The sequence below is a fragment of the Delphinapterus leucas genome, chromosome X, assembly GCF_059928025.1.
Source record: "Delphinapterus leucas isolate spDelLeu-1000000601 "Yukka" chromosome X, BTC_Dleu_Yukka2, whole genome shotgun sequence".
NCBI lineage: Eukaryota > Metazoa > Chordata > Mammalia > Artiodactyla > Monodontidae > Delphinapterus > Delphinapterus leucas.
The window spans coordinates 53,805,379-53,826,044 of NC_143150.1; positions in this window are offsets into that span (position 1 = coordinate 53,805,379).

Here is a 20,666-nt window from a genome sequence, read left to right on the forward strand (position 1 = left end):
TTAAAGCTTCAGAATATAGCTCAGTATGCAGTCATCTAGACTGCCCAAGTGCAAGTGACAAATGAGAAATTTTGAGGACAATTGAGCACTGCAAAACCACACAATGGATTGACATAAGGTTTTTTATTACGGTTGTTTTTGAAACAATATAATTCAAAATGTTCAAGGGCTTCCAAGTTCATTCTTTGACCCTCTAATGTAAGATTATCAGTTCAAATGCTAATCTTTCTATTCCTACACTATAATGATTTCCTTCAGATATGGCCTTTGAATGCATGTAATTATGGGCTGAAGATATATGGGATATGCATGCTCTAGTTTTTCCGACCATTAAAACAGATACCTAAGAAGACTGATGAGGGACTTCAGATTGGAATGTTTTATAATTCTTCACTGTTTTACATTTGCAAATCATGAGGTGAAGGTTTGGTATTTCTAATAATTTTCACAAATTTTTTTTTGTATTTTTCAAGGAGAATCTGACTTTTCAAATACTGATATAGGTAACAATACCTTCATTAAACATGGAAAAGGTAAGTAAGAGTTTACATGTTTTGGGGTAGTCTTCCTAAGGGAAAAATGCAAAAAGAAAATAAGTCCTAAGTGGCATTCAATCAATTATCCTATCATTTTCTTTTCCATTATATATCGATAAACATTTATCAAAAATAAATATAACATGTTATAGAGTAAACATAATGAAGGCCACAAAATGCCCACATTACTCATTTTGGCAGATTGTTATTTTCCAAAGATACCTACAAAAACATCTCCTATCTTACAATTTCCTCTAGAACCTTGCCACTCCACCATCAAGTGGTGGAGTCTGTATATCCTCTTCTTGAATCTGAGTGGGCCTTTGTGACTTCCTCTACTTACACAGTACAGCAGAAATGATGCTAGGTCATAAAATATTGTGTACTTTCACCTGTTTAGCTGTTGGATCCATGAACCTCGACGCATAAGCAATCTGATTTCCCTGAGGCTGCTATACTGCAAGGGAGTCCAGACTACTCGACATGGAGAAGCCCAGAATGTACCTGAGGAAAGAGCTGCCCTGCCAGTCTCCAGCTCTTTCAGTCATCTGTTCCAGTTCTAGCCAACTTCTGACTGCAACCACATGAGAGATCCCTAGCCAGAACCACCCAGTCCAACCCTTCCTGAATTCCCAACCTATATATATTGTGAGACATAAAAAATTAATTGATGTTGTTTTAAGCCACTGAGTTTTGGAATGATTTGTTATGTAGGAACAGATAATCAAAATACTCATTCTTTTGGTTTATTTTACAACATTGACATGTTTTGCTGTCATCAATTATTAACACTGTGGTATTAATTTCTCTGAGCAGCAGTTGACTATAAAGGGAGGCAATGGGGGAAGGCTAGCTTTAATAGGAATGTGGAGCTCAGGAAAATTCTAGAGCAATTGATGAAACTTATATGGCTTTAGGCAACCAGGGTATAATGTGAGGACAGGTGCTAGATTAAGAGATGTATTGGAGGCAGAAATAAGCTTTGTCTGCTGAATCAAGGTGTTATTAAAGTATAAGTCAGGGTCATACTGACTGTGGCATTTGCCACAGCTGTAAGGCTACCCAGGACACAGTTATGATTTGCCTCCTCTACAGCACACGGAGAAATTAGAACAATATAAGATAATTTGTGATTTTTCCTCTCATTTAAATGAAAATATCATTTAAAATTAATTTTGCTCTTTAAATTGGAATGATGGGTTTTCTAAAATTTATCTATTATTGTTTTCTTGATGTTAGGATTATTTGTGCAGAGACTATCTTAATGTAATTTGATTGCACTCATAGTTACTGCTTTTTGGAAATTTTTACATAATTTTGTGAGAAAAGCAAAAGTTGCTGGCTACTATCATTTCCTTTCTGTTTTCATTTATTTTATTTAAGATCAGAGAAAGTGTGGTCTGAACTAGAGTGAGTCATTACTCCTTGAATTCTTAGACTTACAATGTTGCTAAGTTTGGGAGTATACAAGACCATCCTCAAAGACTTTGGTTGCTCAGTTTCTATCTTTCCCAACCAGATATCCTTTTGTCCCAAAGAATTGCAGTATGTCAATAATGACATTCAAGATGATGGTGATAAATAATATTATTATATACTAGATTGTTATCTTTTTTATATTAAGAACTTAACTCAGCAATAAATTGTATATAAACATTACTCAGGATAGTCTTTCTGTTTCCTGAAGGCATTGAAAGAAAAATAGAATGTCACCAAGTTATTTCAATAATGCTACAGAGTGCTGTGAAGGTCTTATGCTATAAATGAAGGTAAATTCATCTGACCTATGAAGTCAGATTGTTCACTCTATTGACACTGCAGAAAGGGATTGCCAAGTTGATTTATAAGTACTGGGGACACCACCAAGTTAACTCACTGCCTTCCAGCAACAGGTTGTCAAGTTTACACAGAAGACCCTATGCACTGGGGTGGCCTCATGCGTGACCTGAGCACTCTAGCTGACAGGGTAGAGCAGGTGTCAGTGACTTTAGCACATCTTGTTAAAACTCTTAACTGTACAAGAAATGTCATACTCCTGCTCATCACAAAAAGTATATGAGGGTTTCTTTTACAGTTCTACCTTTTATAAGCCAGGATTTTCCCTCTCTATGCTAGTCCCACCCTAAACTACCAGCTTAAAGCAGAAACACACTAATCACTGTTATCAAGATAATTTTAAGTAAGTCAGATAGAGACAAATATCATATGATATTACTTATATGTGGAATCTAAAAAATTGATACAAATGAACTTATTTACAAAACAGAAATAGACTCACTGTCATAGAAAACAAACTCATGGTTACCAAAGGGGATGGGGGCTGGAGTTAAATTAGGAGTTTGGGATTCACATATACACACTACTGTATATAAAATAGGTAAAAGAAAAAGGGCCTACTGTATAGCACAGGGAACTATACTCAATATCTTGTAATAACCTATAATGGAAAAGAATCTGAAAAAGAATATATATATATATATATATATATAGTATATATGTATAACTGAATCACTTTGCTGTACACTTGAAACAAACACAACACTGTAAATTAACTATAGTTCAATTTTAAAAAGATAATTTTAGTAAAGAAATACAGAATATATGAGCTAGGATTAGATCATTATCTAAAACTACTATCTGGAATATTGATTGAATTTTATTTTTAACATAATTAATTTTCTTGGATTGGCCTTAAATGTTTTATTAAATGGAAAAATTGAAAAAGGTATAAAATAATACCATTTCATTTCTACCATTAAAATGAAGAGAAATCCAGATATTTAAAAGAAATAGATTTGACACTTTTAGAAGCAAGGTGAATCTGATAAGGCGGTCTTAGGGTGTGATAACGAAGCTCCCTTCTCCAGAGGCTCACATCTGTGTTCCTAGTAAAATATCAGTATCTAAAAGTTGAGGGGAATGGGCTATTCTAATATAAACACAGAACATTCTCCTATACAGGGGCTCACCAGACCACCAGTGAAGAGACATGTATGGACTCCAGGTTTCAAGAATGGATCTGTGGATGTATTGCTTCCTTATTCATCTAATAGTGGGAGGTAAATGAAAAATCCTACAGTTACTCCTCTTTCTGGTCCTGCAACAATTGGAATACCAGCCTATCTAAATAGTAAAACAACAGGGGGAAATAAATCACAGCCTGATAGCTTTTTCGATTAGTTCTTATAACGTATCATAGTTTTAATTTAATCTCTATAAGACAAGCCTTATTTCCCCTTTAAAACAAAAGCTTTAATATTTTCTGTTCACATAAGCATAGTGATAGCATTAAATAGAAAGAAATAGGCTTTTTCCCCTATGAAGCCTTTATGAAGTATTTGTTTATTATAATGCACTTGCTTGTTAATTGGTTAGTTTCTTGCTTAAGCAAGCAAATAACCTAAAAAGGATAGTGTCATTACTCAGCAACTAAACAAAGTTAGCTGTAAATGTATCATCAATTTCAAGTTAGTAGTCTTTCCCAGTGGTTCCAGTGAAAAGACAGTATGGAACCAAGAGAGGAAACACAAACTATGCGACAGATCTAAAGGACATAACACCACTAAAAGAGAGGCTGAAATAAAATGGTATTAATAGGCATGTTCTTCACCATTTCAGTTTTACTATAGCTCTTTGATTTCGAGCTTTTTTTTCCTGTCTCCGTCATTCTTTTGTCCTTAAGATGACAATATTCCCCTTGCAATAGGTTTTATTAGTGTTGTTAATATAATGTTATTAATAGTGTTGTGGTAGCAATTGAATTAGTATTGTTAGGAAATGACTCTTGTAACTAAAAAATTTTTTGTCAAGAACTATTTTTAGTGTTACCTGTTTATATGATGTGTCATACAGTTGGCCCTCCGTACCTGTGGGTTCTGCATTCGGGAGTTCAACCAACCGTGAAAAGAAAATATTAAAAAAAAAAAAATTCCAGAAAGCTCCAAAAAGCAAACTTAAATTTGCCTCAGGCAGCAAGTATTTACATAGCATTTACATTGTATTTACAACTATTTACATGGTATTTACATTGTATTTACAACTATTTACATAGCATTTACATTGTACTAGGTATTATAAGTAATCTAGAGATGATTTGAAGTATACCAGGATGTGTGTAGGTTATATGCAAATACTAAACCATTTTATATAAGGCACTTGAGCATTTTTGGAATTAGATATGTGTGGCGGTCCTGGAACCAGTCCCCCATGGATACTGAGAGACTACTGTATATATTTGTACTTAGGTGAGTAGAAATATGATAAAATTAAAGTAAGACATAAAGACTTCATAAAGCTCTAAGACTATACTCATGTCTTCATGATTAAGCCCACTTTTTTCATATATTCTTTGCATTGTACTTAACCCCTCTCAGCCTCAGTTTTGCCATCTGTAAAATATTGATAAAAATAGCTTTCTTCTTTGCTTATTTTCAGTTATATGAAATAATGAACAGAAAGTACATAGTAAATACTGAGTAAATGTTTATTTTTGTTGTTACTATTGTTAGTTTTTTTCCTCATGCATATTTGATTCAGCCACCTATACATTTGAGAATATTGCATATAATTCTGGAAAATGTTGGTAGTAATTACCGAGGGTAAAGTTAGTTATATTTAAGGTAATACTGAATATTTAGTACACTTTGTCTCTTTCTGGTAAATACTTGTATGTGTACATGTGTTAAGTATGTAAGATAAAATTCCTTAGTATATAACTGATTAAATTAGCCATCAGAGAATATCAATAGAAAGTTATACAGACAATAATTATAATTAAAAGGCTACATATCAACAACATATATGTTTCTGCTACAAAAGCTTAAAAATAGAAAATATTTTGTATGCTATGTGTGCAATTCTGTGAAAGCTACATGTGAATATACTCAAAAACTTGAACTAAAAAAAACCTCAGTGTTTGAGTAATGGGTATAAAAAGATTGAAAGTAAATTTTTCCTTTCATTCTAATATCTTCATATATTGTTTGAATTAAGCATGTACAATGAATCAATAAGTTTAAAAACCTGAAACACCCTTTACTTGCTAGTGATATGAGCAAGCCTAGTGATTTATTCATCATAGATTCTCCATATTCTCCATATATTCTCCATATCATATATTGTCCATCATATATTCTCCACAAAACGTGTATGTGTGTGTGTGTGTGTATGTGTGTGTGTGTGTGTGAGAGAGAGAGAGAGAAAGAGAGAGAGAGGTCTTTGACTATTTGTTAAGTCTGCCCACTTCCTCTCTACATTGTCAGTTCTATAACAGAAGCAGGGGACAAGGAAAGTAAATTTCAGAGGTATTATATAAGCAGGTGCAAAACTCAGAGGAATATGAGCCAGAACTTTTGTCTACTACAATGATTGCTCATAATAATTTATTTTTCTCACTAGTCAATTGCCATAAATACATACAGCATTTGTGTACCATTCATAAAACTGAACAGTATGAGAACAGGTAAAATGAGATATTTTTGCCTTGTTTAAGTACATGTAGAATGTCACATCACATAGTGTTTTGGTACCAACCCAAACCCATTAACTGTAGTAACAATTCTGGTAGTGCATGGTAACTTCAATTAAATTACTGAACATACATGAATATTGATTTGAATTGTACCATGATGCTCACTTAGCAAAATGAAAAAAAAATGTGTAATATTTCAAGAAAGCACAGGAAGTTTACAAATAAATGGCAGCATTTCAAAATGTATTCTATATTCACTAGCACACAAATCAAAAAAGCCTTGTTCTACTAATCAGTATTATTTTGCATTTGCAAATTTTAATCTCTCATTGATAATAATAGCAGCTCTCATCTATACAGTGTTTATGATATGAGAGGCCTTGTGTTAAGCACTTTACATGTAAAATCTCATTTCATTTTCTTGATAATCCTATCTGAGGTAGACATGATTATCTGCATTAACATAGAAAATAACTGAGCTAAGTAAATCTTAATTCTGTGCCCATGGTCACATTCTTAATAAGTAGAAAACCTGGACCTTAAAATTCAATCCAAATTATTTAATTCTATACTTTGTTACCTCACCAAATTTTTAAAACCTCATGTTCAAAGTCCCCATGCATTGATATTTGTTTATCCTAAACAATCAAAATTTAAGTTGACAATTTTGCAGGATGGTTTTAGGATACATATTGTAGACATGCATATATGATAAATGACCAACTGACAGAGGAAGGTGGACTTACCATGCACTCTCAAGATAATCAGGAGCCCCATGTAAAGCTGTATAGTACCAAACATGGAGGTAATAATGGAAAATTCAAGTCGTTATCAAAGTTATCTAAATGTTTCCACAAAACGTTTTGATGTTTAATAGAATCTTTTGGTTTAGCTTACAGCTCTGTCTACAGAGCTATGAGGCTGCTTTTAAAATGTGTGTACAATTAGGCATCTTTAGAGAGAATTTACATTCTTTTAATAAAGTAGACAATGCCTACTTTATTCTGTAAGGAAAACTTGTTTTATAAAGATAATGATAGTTTCATTGATTAAGACTTTTAATGGTATAGAGCCTGTGAAGTCTTTAAATGACCATGGATTTCTCAGTCTTCAAGGATGTTAACACGTTTCCTTAACCTCTAACTGATCAGTAAAACTGATGAAAAAGTTTAACAATTAAAGAATTTTTTGCCTTTACCTTGGGTGGTATTCTTTTCATTTTGTTCTAGAGGAGTCCATTTTCCCCTAATTAGAGAGATAATGGAAGAGTTACTGAGATTTTAGGTTATCAGACGTTAAATCAGCCCTTTCTATGCCAAGGAGCTTTGAAATAATAAAGGTGCTGACCTATACCCATGAAGAGGATATTAAACCCGAAACTCACATCAGTGAAAGAGTAAAAAGTATCCCAAGGGAGAAGCAAAAGGATTTATGCAAATAAACCTCAAATACCCAATCTCTGTATTTCAAAAGACAACTTTGAGTCTGGGTATGCAATCATAGACAGAAGAAATTTCTCAGCAAAACTGCTTCCTACTGACTATTCCTATTTTTGTCTTTGCGTTTGCATGTGGTTTTTGATTGCTGGATTTCACAGGCAAGACTTTTCTGGTTGACAACTATCATAAAGCATGGCGAAATCAAGTTTAGCTACAATATATGGAATTCTCAGGAATGTGGCAAATTCCAAGTCAAGGGATAAACACATCAGTTTTGAAACACAGATAGATAGGCAATAAAAACATGAGGAAGACATTTTCTTCCAGATGGTATACACTGATAGAACAATTTTATTTGAAGTAGATCTTATCAGTGGGAATTGTGATACAAAATTGATTGCCCTATATTTTTCTTAGGACGAAATAAATATGGCATTAGAAAAGTGATTTTACACTATGGATTTAAGCATGAAATAAGCTACAAAAGGTAAAAAAATAAGTTAATGATAATCTTACATTTTCAGAGAAATTGTACTTCTGTTGTTACTACTACTACTACTGTCACTACTTCTACTACAACTACTACTAATAAAAATAACTAACATTTAATAAGAAGTATTGTGTGTTGAGATCTTTTATGTCTATTGATACATTTGATGCTAATAGTAGCCAGAAGAGATAGTCACCATTACCAGTTAGGAAAATTGAGTTTTAAAGAAGCTATGTAACTTGCTAAATTTCAAATAGCTAGTAAATGGGGTATCCAGGATCTAACCTCAGGTATTTCCAATGCCAAGTGTGTAAGCCTTTCTCCTATACCAAACTATCTTTTGCACTGAAGTATGAGAGGAAGAAAATATCTGATGAAACTGCTTAGATTTGCTATGGATTTTAAATCTTGGTTCAAAATACTCTATAGATGTTTACTTAATGCTTTTGTACCCAGACAATCATTACAACTGAGAAATAATTAAGATATTTTACAGACCACTGAAAAATATTCTCAATAGTTATTGTCAGTTTATAACCATGCTTGATATATTGTGAACTGAGGAGCAGTATTAGAGAGAGAGAGAGAGAGATTTTTTAAAAGAACTATTTTTTAACAAACAGAAGTATTCATATTTGTACAACCTAGAGTTTGGGGCTCTTTAAACAAATTGGTAGAGTGGTGAAGAAATATGAGACAAGAATGTGGAAATATACTTTATAGATTAAAAGAGGACAAATACACACCACTGTAAAGCAATTTTACTCCAATAAAGATGTTACAAAAAAGAGGATAAATAAGGAACTTTTAAAGACATATCAAATTATTTTTGTCTATCAGTATGTCTTCAGTTAAATGTTATTCCTGGGGCAGCCTGTCCAGGGACAATTTCAAAACAAGTGATAACAACATATTCTTTCCAATTAACATTTCTTCACTCTTGTTCCTATCATATTTCCACTCTCTAATTCCAACGTTTTAAACCTAACAAGTTTTACAGATGACTTTCCTTTTCCGTCCTTGACTGAAATTGTTTCGGATAGTATGTCTTTGCCTGTCTTTCAGACATGAACATTTTAATTCCATTTTTGGCACTGAAGACCTGAATTGAGCTTTTCAGTGTAGAAGAGCACAGTGAATAAATGTCTATCAGAGACTGGTTCTTTAAGTGAGTACAAGGACTTTATGAGATTAAAATTTCAGAAAGGCAGTTCCTTGGTTTAGCAGAGCTAGGAGAAGAGTTTCCAAAATCTACCAATTCTAAATCCCTTAAAACTTAAAATACAAAGTAACTTTACTTTTCTTAAAATTCTTTCTGATATCGGCCTCAGAACAGTTTTGTCCCTAGTAAATTATTTGTAAAGAGTTCCAAATTAAAGAAACTAATAATATTACATCAATAACAGAAAAACAAACAAATCTGACATCACTGTTGTCATAATTTCACAATGGTATCTTTCACAATGACACTAAAAATCCCTAATAATGTTTAATTAAATTTCTAAACTGAATGAATTATTGGGTGCATAATCACAGATAATGTCATTTTATGAAAAGAAGTTTCACATTTTAAGAAAAGAAAAGCATTACATCATATTTTAACTTGCCTTGGATATAAACAGGAAGCTAATTTCGGATCTCCTTTTGAAAATTAAGTTTTGGCTAACTGATTAACTAATCAAATTCAGCATTTACTGTTCTATTTAGAGAGATCTGTAGATGTCTCTGCATCTTAAGCAATTTTCTGATGGGATTATGGAAACCAGTTTCATTCAATGTGTCAACAAAGAAAAAGGATGATATATAATAAACATACCATGTGTTTGGTTTATATGATGTTCCTTTAAAATAAAATCAGAGGACACTGATGCAAGTGAGTAAAATTCTTTAAAGATATGACCTAGGGGCACAATGTTCAAATTTCAATTTCTACAAAGGAAGCTGAGAAGTAGTGTAATTATTCAAGAGTAATTCAAATGATCATTCCTTAACCAAGGGTGTTTATAGGCCTGAGAAATAACTTCCCCAAGCCATATATACATATATATATATATATATATATATATATACACACACACACATATATATATACGTATATATGTGTGTGTATATATATACACACATATATATATGACATGTGTGTGTATGTGTGTTTGTGTGTGTGGAGAGAGAGACACACACAGTGAGTGACAGAGAGATAGAGATTTTGTCTCCATCAACTCTCCCTACTCTCTAAGTATATACCTACCAAATGAGCAAGTCAAACCAAACACTTTTATTTAATGCCTATTTGGCAAATACAAGGCTCTAAAGAGCTTTTAGAGCAACTGTTCATAACCCCCACCCTTCCCACTCTCTATCAATTGATAGCTTACTCCATTGTAGTAAAATTAAAGGTCATTGTATACTCTACCCTTATTTTTCTTTCTTCTATCTAAAATATCTCTACTTTTATGTACCTGGTTTCATCCTAGTGGTGTCACAAAGAAAGAATATTACTCTGTTCCTCACCTCCCTCATAATCCCCCATGTACATGTGTATATGACCTCAACTGATGCTACAACAAAATTCTATTCAACTCCAGAGTAACCTGTGCACTGTTATTTACATTTTGCTATTACTTTTGCCTATAACACTATCCTTTCTGCTTCTCTTCCTTGAAAAAGCCTAATCATTCTTCAAATTCAACTCAAATATGCATCCTTCTATGACTTTCTCAAGTAGTCATTCTCACAGTATTCTTTGCCTAGCATTTGGTAATTTTTAGAGAAAACATTAAATATACTGTTTTACAATTTATGGTTTCTGTATCTTCTCATACTACGAGTTTGTCTAAAGCAAGCACTATGACCTGCTTGTTTATAATCTTCAGATTCTAGCACAGTTCCAGGCACTAAAGTTCCACAGAAAATGTGATGATTAAATCATATGGGGTTCAATAATTCCTTTGATATTAATACGGCACCAATAATTTGTTCTATTAATGAAGGCAACATTTGCATTGTATTCATTTCCCAAATCTATCCAGGTTAAAAAAAATATATAAATCAAGTACCATCTTGTTTTGGTTGTTATATTTTCATTAACTACCTGAGTTGTTTTCTCAACTGTCCACTTAGTTTGTGTTAAAAAATTATAGCAACAATAAGTGAAAAACAGTGCCCCCAAATTAAAGGATTATATTAATTCCAACATGTATGTTATGGTTCAAGGTCACTTCTCTGAGGCCAGTTCTGTGTAAGTGAAATTATTCAGGTGATTCCAGTCAATAATTAAGTAAGCAATCTAGCTAGCAAACAAAACAAAACAAAAATCAGCTGTTAAGAAAAGGGAGTTTGAAATATCTAAACTGTCTCTCTGTTGATTAAAATTTATCACACCGATGCCAATCTTGCTCTGCACTTCATGGTGTATAGTTCTGGCATGAGTAAATGGTACATGTTACAGAATATTTTAGTACAGCATTGAGTGTACAGCTAATATCACTGTGCATCCATGTGCATCTATAAAAATTCAAAGATTTGAAAGGTGTGTAGCAATTCAACTTTCTCAGGGCTCTCTGGGAGGTATACATATTGATTGCACTCTTCCTGCAGCATTCACTTCCCAGGGGCATGGATGGAGATTCGCTAAATTCATGCTGGTACTTGAAAGGAAAAGAAATTAAATAGAAACTCAAGTCGTGGCATATTAAAAGGCATTCAAATTTAAACATATTGAAATCTGCGCTTGTGGAGGTTTTCATGGAAATACTGATTTACCGTGGTCTCCAAATATTGCACTTTTCATTCTTCATAGACTTACAAACAGTCTTATGCCCCTTATTTTTTAATCTTGTGCCCTATTTATATAATTGAGAATCTTAATATTTTAGGCATTGTAAAAAAACAATCCAGTGCTCTGTGTTGATGTATTTAATAAGATTGTGCAAAGAACAGTTTGGAGCTAGTATTAGTGTTGTTTAAATTAAATTATACAAGTATAATTTGTTCAAGAAAACATTACTTAGCAGATATTCTAATGTAAGGACCACGATAAATTAGTCATATCTTTTCCTTAGTATGAAGGCAGTGTGTAATGATGGAAAGAACATAGCTTTTGCCCAGATAGATGTAGGTTTGCTTTCTCATAACATCAGTCACTGTGACCTAGGCTGAGTTCCTCCACCTCTCTAAGGCTGTTTCTTCAACTGCGAAGAGAGCTAAAAGTACCTACCTTTAGGTAAAGTATTTTGTAATGTCCCTGTCACATAGTAAGTACTCAATAAATGTTAGTTCCTGTCCTTCTTACCAAAGAAACAAAAACAAATAGACAAAAAACCCCACAAACCTACATTCTATGGAATTACAGACCACAAAAGTGCTGCCTTTGCTTTGCTACTGTCACTGAATTGCCTTGGTTCCCCTAAGTGAGGACTAATGAAAAACTCCTGTCACTGGGAAAACATGGGCAATGATCAATATACAACAACCCAGGCATTAATGAAGAAACCATCATGTAGGGAATAGTAGCATGAAGAAAATCAAGCAATCATCATTGACAGCTTTAGATATTTGATGAAATAAGTCCACATCACGAAAACACACTGGGGGAAACCTCTACTGCTGAACAAGGATTAGGATTTCAGGCCTTAGCAGTATCCTCATTAATTCCTCTCATTCAAGGATACATATTATAAAAAAAAAAGAACTTGTGTCAGTAGGAAAATTATCTAAAATAAAGGAGTAAGTTCTAACAGTGGAAAATGTTTTCAAATGCAAAAAATCCACTTGAATATAAATTTTAAATGGTTAAGATGATTTGTGGCTGGTGGAAAATTCATTCTAATTTCTAAGGTTTTAGTAACAGCTTGTCATTCCTGCAAATGGAAAACTAACTGAGGCAGGCACCTGTCTCTTTTTTTTTCCTTAGTGGCAGGCACCTGTCTCTTTTTTTTTCTTAGTGTTCTTGTGTAGTAATTTATTTGAAAATAATATAATGTTTATGTCTGTTATGCTATTAATTTGGGTAGTAGATTAGTCAAAATACTTTTCCCAGGGGACCTAATCTCTAACTTTAACATGTAAGTTAATATAAAAATAGGATTCAATTTCCACAACTTTAAGTTAAAGGAAACTTGCAGTGGAGTAAAATTATTTACTAAGTATAAAACATCTATGCTAATTAAATTTCTTTCATGCTATATACAAACTCCTCTTTGAACTTGACAGCGATATTAGATGTCTCCATTTTCCTATTTTGCTCTGTAAGTTCTCTAAAGGGCACAACTGCTTCATGGCAAACATTCTGCTCTATCATAAAAAAGAAGGTAAACAGCTATGATTTGTGGGAGGTGAATAAAATAGAAAAATTAGTTTATCATGTAAACAGTTTCATACCCACTAGCAGAAAAGAGTCAGTGCATAGACAGATCTGACCCTTTTATCTCAAAGGACACTGAGGCATGCTTTTGCACTGCAAAGATGCCAAATTTAGTTATGCGAAATAATTTAAAACCAAGTTTACTTGACAATGCTTAGATTATCTAATCTACTCAGTGCAGATACTTAATTCTCAAAAGATGACTTTTTGTTGCCCTATTTTCTCAATAATAGTAACTATTATTTCTTTTCTATGCTACAAAGAAAACAATCCTGTTCTATGGAAAAATTTAATAGCATCCTGTTGCCTCTTAATCATATATTTCATACATCTTATCTATATGTCATACACAATGAGGAAAAAAGAAAGGACTATATCTTTTCTTTCCATTTAAAAAATAGTAGTTATAAGACCTGAATTCCCATATTAAAATTGTACAGCTGAATGTTAGGGACAAAAATGTGTCATGGACACTGTAATTCCTTCCTTTCTGGAATGTATGAAGCCAACACTAGTAGTGTTGGGAGATAAGTCCTGTGAGCTGCTCTGAAAAAAAATTGATTTCATTGATTTTCTAGAGAATTTCTTTCCAACTGCCAAGTGTGGTGGCTCCTTTATTTTAACTGAACAATGTCAATATTTAAGTATGAGGGCTTTGGTTGTTTTTTTTTTTTCTAATTTAAGAGCTATGTATTTAAACGATAATTCCTTCTGCTGATGGTACATCAAGTAAGATTACAAGATAATCAGAAAAAGAAAGACAAGAAGTAATAAATGTAAACATTAGCCTCTACTTAGAAAACTAACAATTAGCTAATGTAGAACACCACCGTTTTTAGAAGGTTGACTTGACTCTACCTTGAAATGGATTCAAGGTGAAAAATAAAACTAATTTGAAAGCAGAAAAGAGCCTACTGTAATTGAATATCTACTATGTTTCTTGTAGGTTTTATGCATTATCTTACTTCTTATTTTAGAAAACTTTGAGAGATTGGTATCATCCCCATTTTACATTTCTAGTTTTCTTCAACATTTCACATATCAAAGTTTATTTTCCATCTACTTTTCTTCAAATAGAAATTAGGTAATCTGGAAGTTTGGTTGAGGTAAAAGTCACTATAGACAAAATCATTTGGGTTTCAGAAGGAAAAAGAGATTCCAAATGTGATGATGTTTATAAAATTGAAAAGTCCCTATTTCCAAATTTAATTAAATGTAACTTCCCTCATGCAACCTTCTTATTGTGCCATATTTCAACCTGAACAGAAGATCAAAACATGAGAGAATACTGGAAATAAAGGAGAAAAGTATGCAGTCAGGTCATAAAGGGAAGTTGAATAGAATAGTTTACAAGAAACGACGGGTACAACAAAAATAAGTCACTGTAGTGACCTGCATGGAGAAAAACAGGGCAGGAAGTCCATGTAAGAAAACAGGAATGATGGCTTGACTGAGGGGTAGAAGCCAGAGTATCTGGAAATTGAGCCAGAACTTTCTGTTCCTTAAAAAAATTTTAATAATACAATTTTTTAAAATTTTAACCTGCACAATTAACAGGTATTTAGAAAGCAACAGAAAGCAAATCTAGGTCAGTATTAAATAGAAAATTTCTGCTATTTTGTCTGCATTTTGTCCCTACATCACTAGCTTGGCGAAATTTCCCTGGCAATGAGAGGTGCCCTGTTAGCAAGTGCTTTCCTTTGTTTCCTCTGTGGAGAGAAAGTACCATTTTATTTAAGACATGGTAAAAGTTACAGGTTTGCATTTTGTTCTGTTTTGTTTTAAATTTGTTTCTTTAACTGTGGTAAAATATACATAATATAAAATTTACAATTTTAACCATTTTAAGTGTACAATTTGGTGGCATTAAGTACATTTACATTGTTGTGAAAACACCACAACCATCCATATCCAGAAATTTTTCATCTTCCCAAACAAAAACTCCATACCAATTAAACAATAACTCCTCATTCTTCTCCCTCCCCTGCCCCCAGTGCTTGGCAAACACCATTACACTTTCCATCTCTATGAATTTGACTACTCTATGTACCTCATGTAAGTGAATTCATACAGTATTTGTTCTTTTGTGAATGGCTTACTTCACTTAGTGTAATGTCTTCAAAGTCCCTGCATGTAGCATGTGTCAGAAGTTCCTTCCTTTTTAAGGCTGAATAATATTCCATTATATGTATATACCACATTTTGTTTTTCCTTTCATCCATTGATAGACAGTTGAGTTTCTTTCCCCCTTTGGGCTGCTATAAAAATACTGCTGTAAATATAAACATGGGTGTACAAATATCTGTTCAAGTCCCTGCTTTCAATTGTTTTGGATATATACCCAGAATTGGAATTCCTAGGTCATATAGCAATTCTGTTTTAATTTTTCTGGTCCTGGGATTTTCTCTGTTGAAAAGTTTATGATTACTGATTCAATTCCCTTATTAGTTGTAGGACTATTAAGATTTTCTATTTATTCGTGATGCAGTTTGGGAGGCTGTGTGTTTCTAGGTATTTGTCCATTTTATTTAAGTTAGCCAATATATTGGTGTACAACTGGTAATGGTATTCTCTTATAATTCTTTTTTTAAATAAGTAGTCATGTTCTCTCTTTCATTTCTGATTTTAATTATTAGTCTTCTTTTTTTTTTCTTAGTCAATCTTGTCAAAGTTTTGTCAATTTGTTGATATTTTTGAAAAAACAACTTTTGGTTTCATGGATATTCTCTATTGTTTTTCTATTCTCTATTTTATTTATCTCTCCTCTGATCTTTATTATTTACTTTGCTTTGGTTTAGTTTGTTCTTCTTTTTCTTCTTCCTGAAGGTGAAAGGTAAGTTGTTAATTTGAGAGTCTTTCCCTTTTTAATGTAAGCATTTACAGGTATAAATTTACCTCTTAGACTTGCATCCCATAAGTTTTGGTACATTGTGTTTTCATTTCCATTTGTCTCAAGATATGTTCTAATTTCCCTTGTGATTTCTTCATAGACCCATTGGTTGTTTATGAAATTTCTCTATATTGAGAATTTCCCTTCTGCTGTTGATTCTAGTTTCATTCCATTGTGATTAAAAAAGACGCTTTGCATAATTTCAATCTTTAAAAAAATTTAAAGACTTGTTTTATGGCTTAGTTAAATACCATCTTTCCTGGGGAATGTTCTATATGTTCTTGAGAAAAATGTATATTTTGCTGTTGTTGGGTGGAGTGTTCTGTACATGTCTGTTAAGGTTCAATTTTTCTATAGTGTTGTTCAAGTTCTCTGTTTCTATATCGGTCTGGTTATTTCAGGTTTTAGTTTTTAAATTTTTGCTCTTATTAGCTAGTTTGGTAAGGTTATATATCTTAACCCAGGAATACAAGGCATTATTAACAAAGTATTCTCACCTTGAAAATGATCAATTTTTCCATTCTTAGTTGTGCAGTTTTGAATTATCCTCTACTGTTAGTGTTCTACATTTAAAGAGTTTTCTCTTTATTAATGTATTCAACCTAACCAGTCCTAGTGTACATTGACACAATGCCACACTTGGTTACTATATTCTCTCTCTCTCTTTCTCTCAAGAGCTTCCTTCCAAATAGCCATAAATCTCTGCTTCTGCATCACTCAGACAACTCAATGCTTACTATCTTAGGAACTGGAATGCAAGCTTTCTGAATAATAAGTGTGCTTATTGCTTCACATTTAAATAAAAGTGGCATGCAAAGACAACATTTTACTGTTGTTTCAAAGAGGGTTTTGTTATAAGAGTGTAGAATTATGTCTCTACCCAGCTGGAAGCACCTTTCATTCTACTGGGCTCCAAATGATCAGTACACATGAAGCTTATGAAATACTGACTAGAAAGCGAAACTTATTTATAAAAATCTTACAAATAATTTAAAAACTGACTACTACCATTATCATTTATTTTATTTTGGTTCAAAGTTCTTCTGGAAAAAAATTCTGTACTCCTTTATGTTGGTTGAATGTTCTGGATAAGTGCACCTAAAAAGCAAGTGACTAGTTTGAAAATACTGTGTCATTCAATCACATTTCACTGTATTAGTAACATACAAGTATGTGCCAGCTCTTCCTCTAGGTAGATTACACTTTAAAACTTTTTGATAGCAAAGGTGTGGTAATAAGGTAAAAGAAAATTGATATGTTTAAGAGATGTTATAGACTGGACTGTATACCCTCAAAGTTCATATATTGAAGCTGTAACCCCTAATATGACTGTATTTGGAGATATGCCCTTTAGGGAAATATAAGGTTAAATGAGATAATAAGGGTAACGTCTTAATTCAATAGGACTTGTGTCCTTATAAGAAGAGGAAGAGACACCAGAGAGCTTTCTCTCCATGAATGCACAGAAAAGAGATCATCTGAGGACACAGCAAGAAGGCTGTCATCTACAAATATCATATGATATCATTTATATGTGGAGTGTAAAAATATAGTACAAATGAACTTATTTACAGAACAGGAATAGAGTTACAGATGCAGAAAACAATCTTATGGTTACCAAGGGGGATAAAATGGGAGATTGGGATTGACATATACACACTACTATATATAAAACAGATAACTAATAAGGGCCTACTGTATAGCACAGAGAACTCTACTCAATACTTACTAATGGCCTATATGGAAAAGAATCTAAAAATGAGTGGATATATGTATATGTATAACTGATTAACTTTGCTGTACACCTGAAACTAACACAACATTGTAAATCAGCTATACTCCAATAAAATTTATTTTTAAAAATTAAAACATAATAATCAGGAAAAAAAAGAAGGTTGTCATCTATAAGCCAGGAAGAGAGTTCTTACTAGAAACCAACCCTGAGAAGTACCTTGATCTTGGACTTCTATCTTCCAGAACGTTGAGAAAATAAATTCCTATTGTTTAAGCCATCTAGTCTGTGGTATTTTGTTATAGCATCCCTAGCAGCAGGCTTTCAGCTGTCTATGTGTGGCACCATTATCAATAATTTTGGGATTTATTGAGGAATTTTTGCTGAGTATTTATGTAATCTGTTGCTAAGTGCAGCCTTATTAAAATATACCAAATCAACAAAAAATTTTGATTCAATTGGCTGAAGGTAGGCAGATGTGAGTATAACAGTTTTCAGTATCATCTCTAGGGAAACATAAAAAAAAAATTGCTGCAAGATTATATTCGTTGCAATCATGGCTAACTTAAGAGGGCTGAGAAACTGTCATTTTTCTAGGTTTATCTCAATTCGACATCATCTTATTTTCATCTCAAATTCACTAGAAGAATTGGTCAGTGTAGCAGTTTTATTTTATTCTTCTTTGATCAAAGGTTATTATGACTTTTAACATAAGAGGTATTCTAGTAAAGTGGAAGAAGATAGGACAGACAGAGGTCAAAACATAAGGATGGTTGTCCTGTCCCTGACAGTAAGATGTTCTGTGAGCCAGGGAATATCATTTAATATTCCTAAACCTCACATTCATCATCTGAAAAATGGGGGTGGGTGGGTAAACTAGATAATCCCTAAGGATTCCCCCAGTTCTGACAATATATTATCTGAAGATTAATGTTCTTCTTACATAATACACTCTCTTTATTTTGTTTGAAGTGAATTACAACAGTCAAAAACAAACACATCTGACATAGATAGGGACATCATAAGTAACATGTTTCTATATTAGATGGTTCTTTTCCAATATCATAAATACATATCAATTAAAAACAAAATTAATATATCTAATCAGCATTTTGTCAACTTAATAAATTCCAGTGAATTTGAGTCAGTTTCTGTTTCTGCTTAATACTTTGGACTTAAAGGCTTTCAATGATAGCAAGATCATCATTTTTATAGATCACTTTATAGATCACATTCTCTAAATGAATACAGTGAAAGCCTTCAGTAAAAACAAGTTTTACTTGATTATTTTCATCAACATTGAGTCCAGAGCTAAATTGGGAAACATAAAGAAAGAATTTTGCAGGTATCTTATTAATATTATCAATTTAACTAGCCAAACAGGATGACTCTGGGTAGATATAACCTAAATATGACACAGGCGTAAAATACTGTTTTTGTGATTTACCTTTAAATACTCTCCCTATTTGTTTTCCCTAAACATCATTGCTGATAAAATTTCTCATTCCACTGGAAATTAAGGGTTCTTATGCTCCTAACATAAAATATCTCATCTTATTTAAAACTCATGTTGCATTGTAATAAATATCTGAATGCATTTAAGCACTGTTTATCTTGTAAGGCATGATTCTAAAACACTAATATTAATGGCAGTACAAGGGACTGTCTTGGGTTGTAACTGCAATCATTAGTGTTAGTTGTATTCATGGGAGGGAAAATCAGCTTCTCAGTATGAAATTACTATGTAAAAGTGATCTTTAAAAAATGAGAATGAAATTTTACTCTTTAAGAGGTTTAACAGATATCACTTCTTAAACATCTGGGGCCCTGAGAAACATTTGTTTACAGGTGCCAAACAAATGCAAATATATTCATAGTTGGAGACACAAAATGGGACCGCTACACAAGATATACAGTCAAAACCACAGCATTTGCCAGATAGCGTTTCTTTAAATGACATACTGTCAAGATTGTTCTTTTTGTTCAGATTTATCTCACTTAGGGGTTCTCTAGGATACTATATAAATGATCATCTTGGAGGAAGAGATTTAAAAATCCACTGAATTTTAGAATTCTGTATAGAAATGCTGACCACACTTCCCTGCCTGAAACTCTGTCAAGCATTTGCTTTGCAATGCTGTTACCTTCCTCTCTTCCATCCTATTATCTTCCTCCGTAAGAGTGAAACTTTTTGGCTCTTTTTCTTCCAATCATGTCATTGAAATTGTATTCTGCTAACATTTGTAAATGTTATCTTCTTCTATTTGTTCTTAGGTAATGTCATCTATTCCAGTGACTTCAAATACTATATGCCCTGTCATGACTCCCACATCTTTATCTCCAAGGTCAAATTCTCTCAGAACTCAAGACCTGTATTTTAGTTGCCTCCAGAACATCTTCATCATGATAACCTACAGTTCCAGCAACGTAATGTCTCCAAAACCATATCCATAACCTTCTGCCTCAAGTTTTGTCCTCTCCCTATATATCCTACTTGTGTTGAAATCAGAACTTAGCCAGAAACTATTGTCCCATTATCAAATTTTTACTTGTCTCATATTCAATTTCCATATTCAATCAATAATTTTTCAACTTTCTACCTCATATATCTTTTGAATTTATTCTCTATTTGTTCTTACTATTGGAGTCACGGTGTAGGTTCTTAAGAAATTTAATATGTGCATCTGTGCTTAGCTTACTCCAATACTTGTTCCACACAGCTGCTAGAATTGTTTTGTTAAACCCAA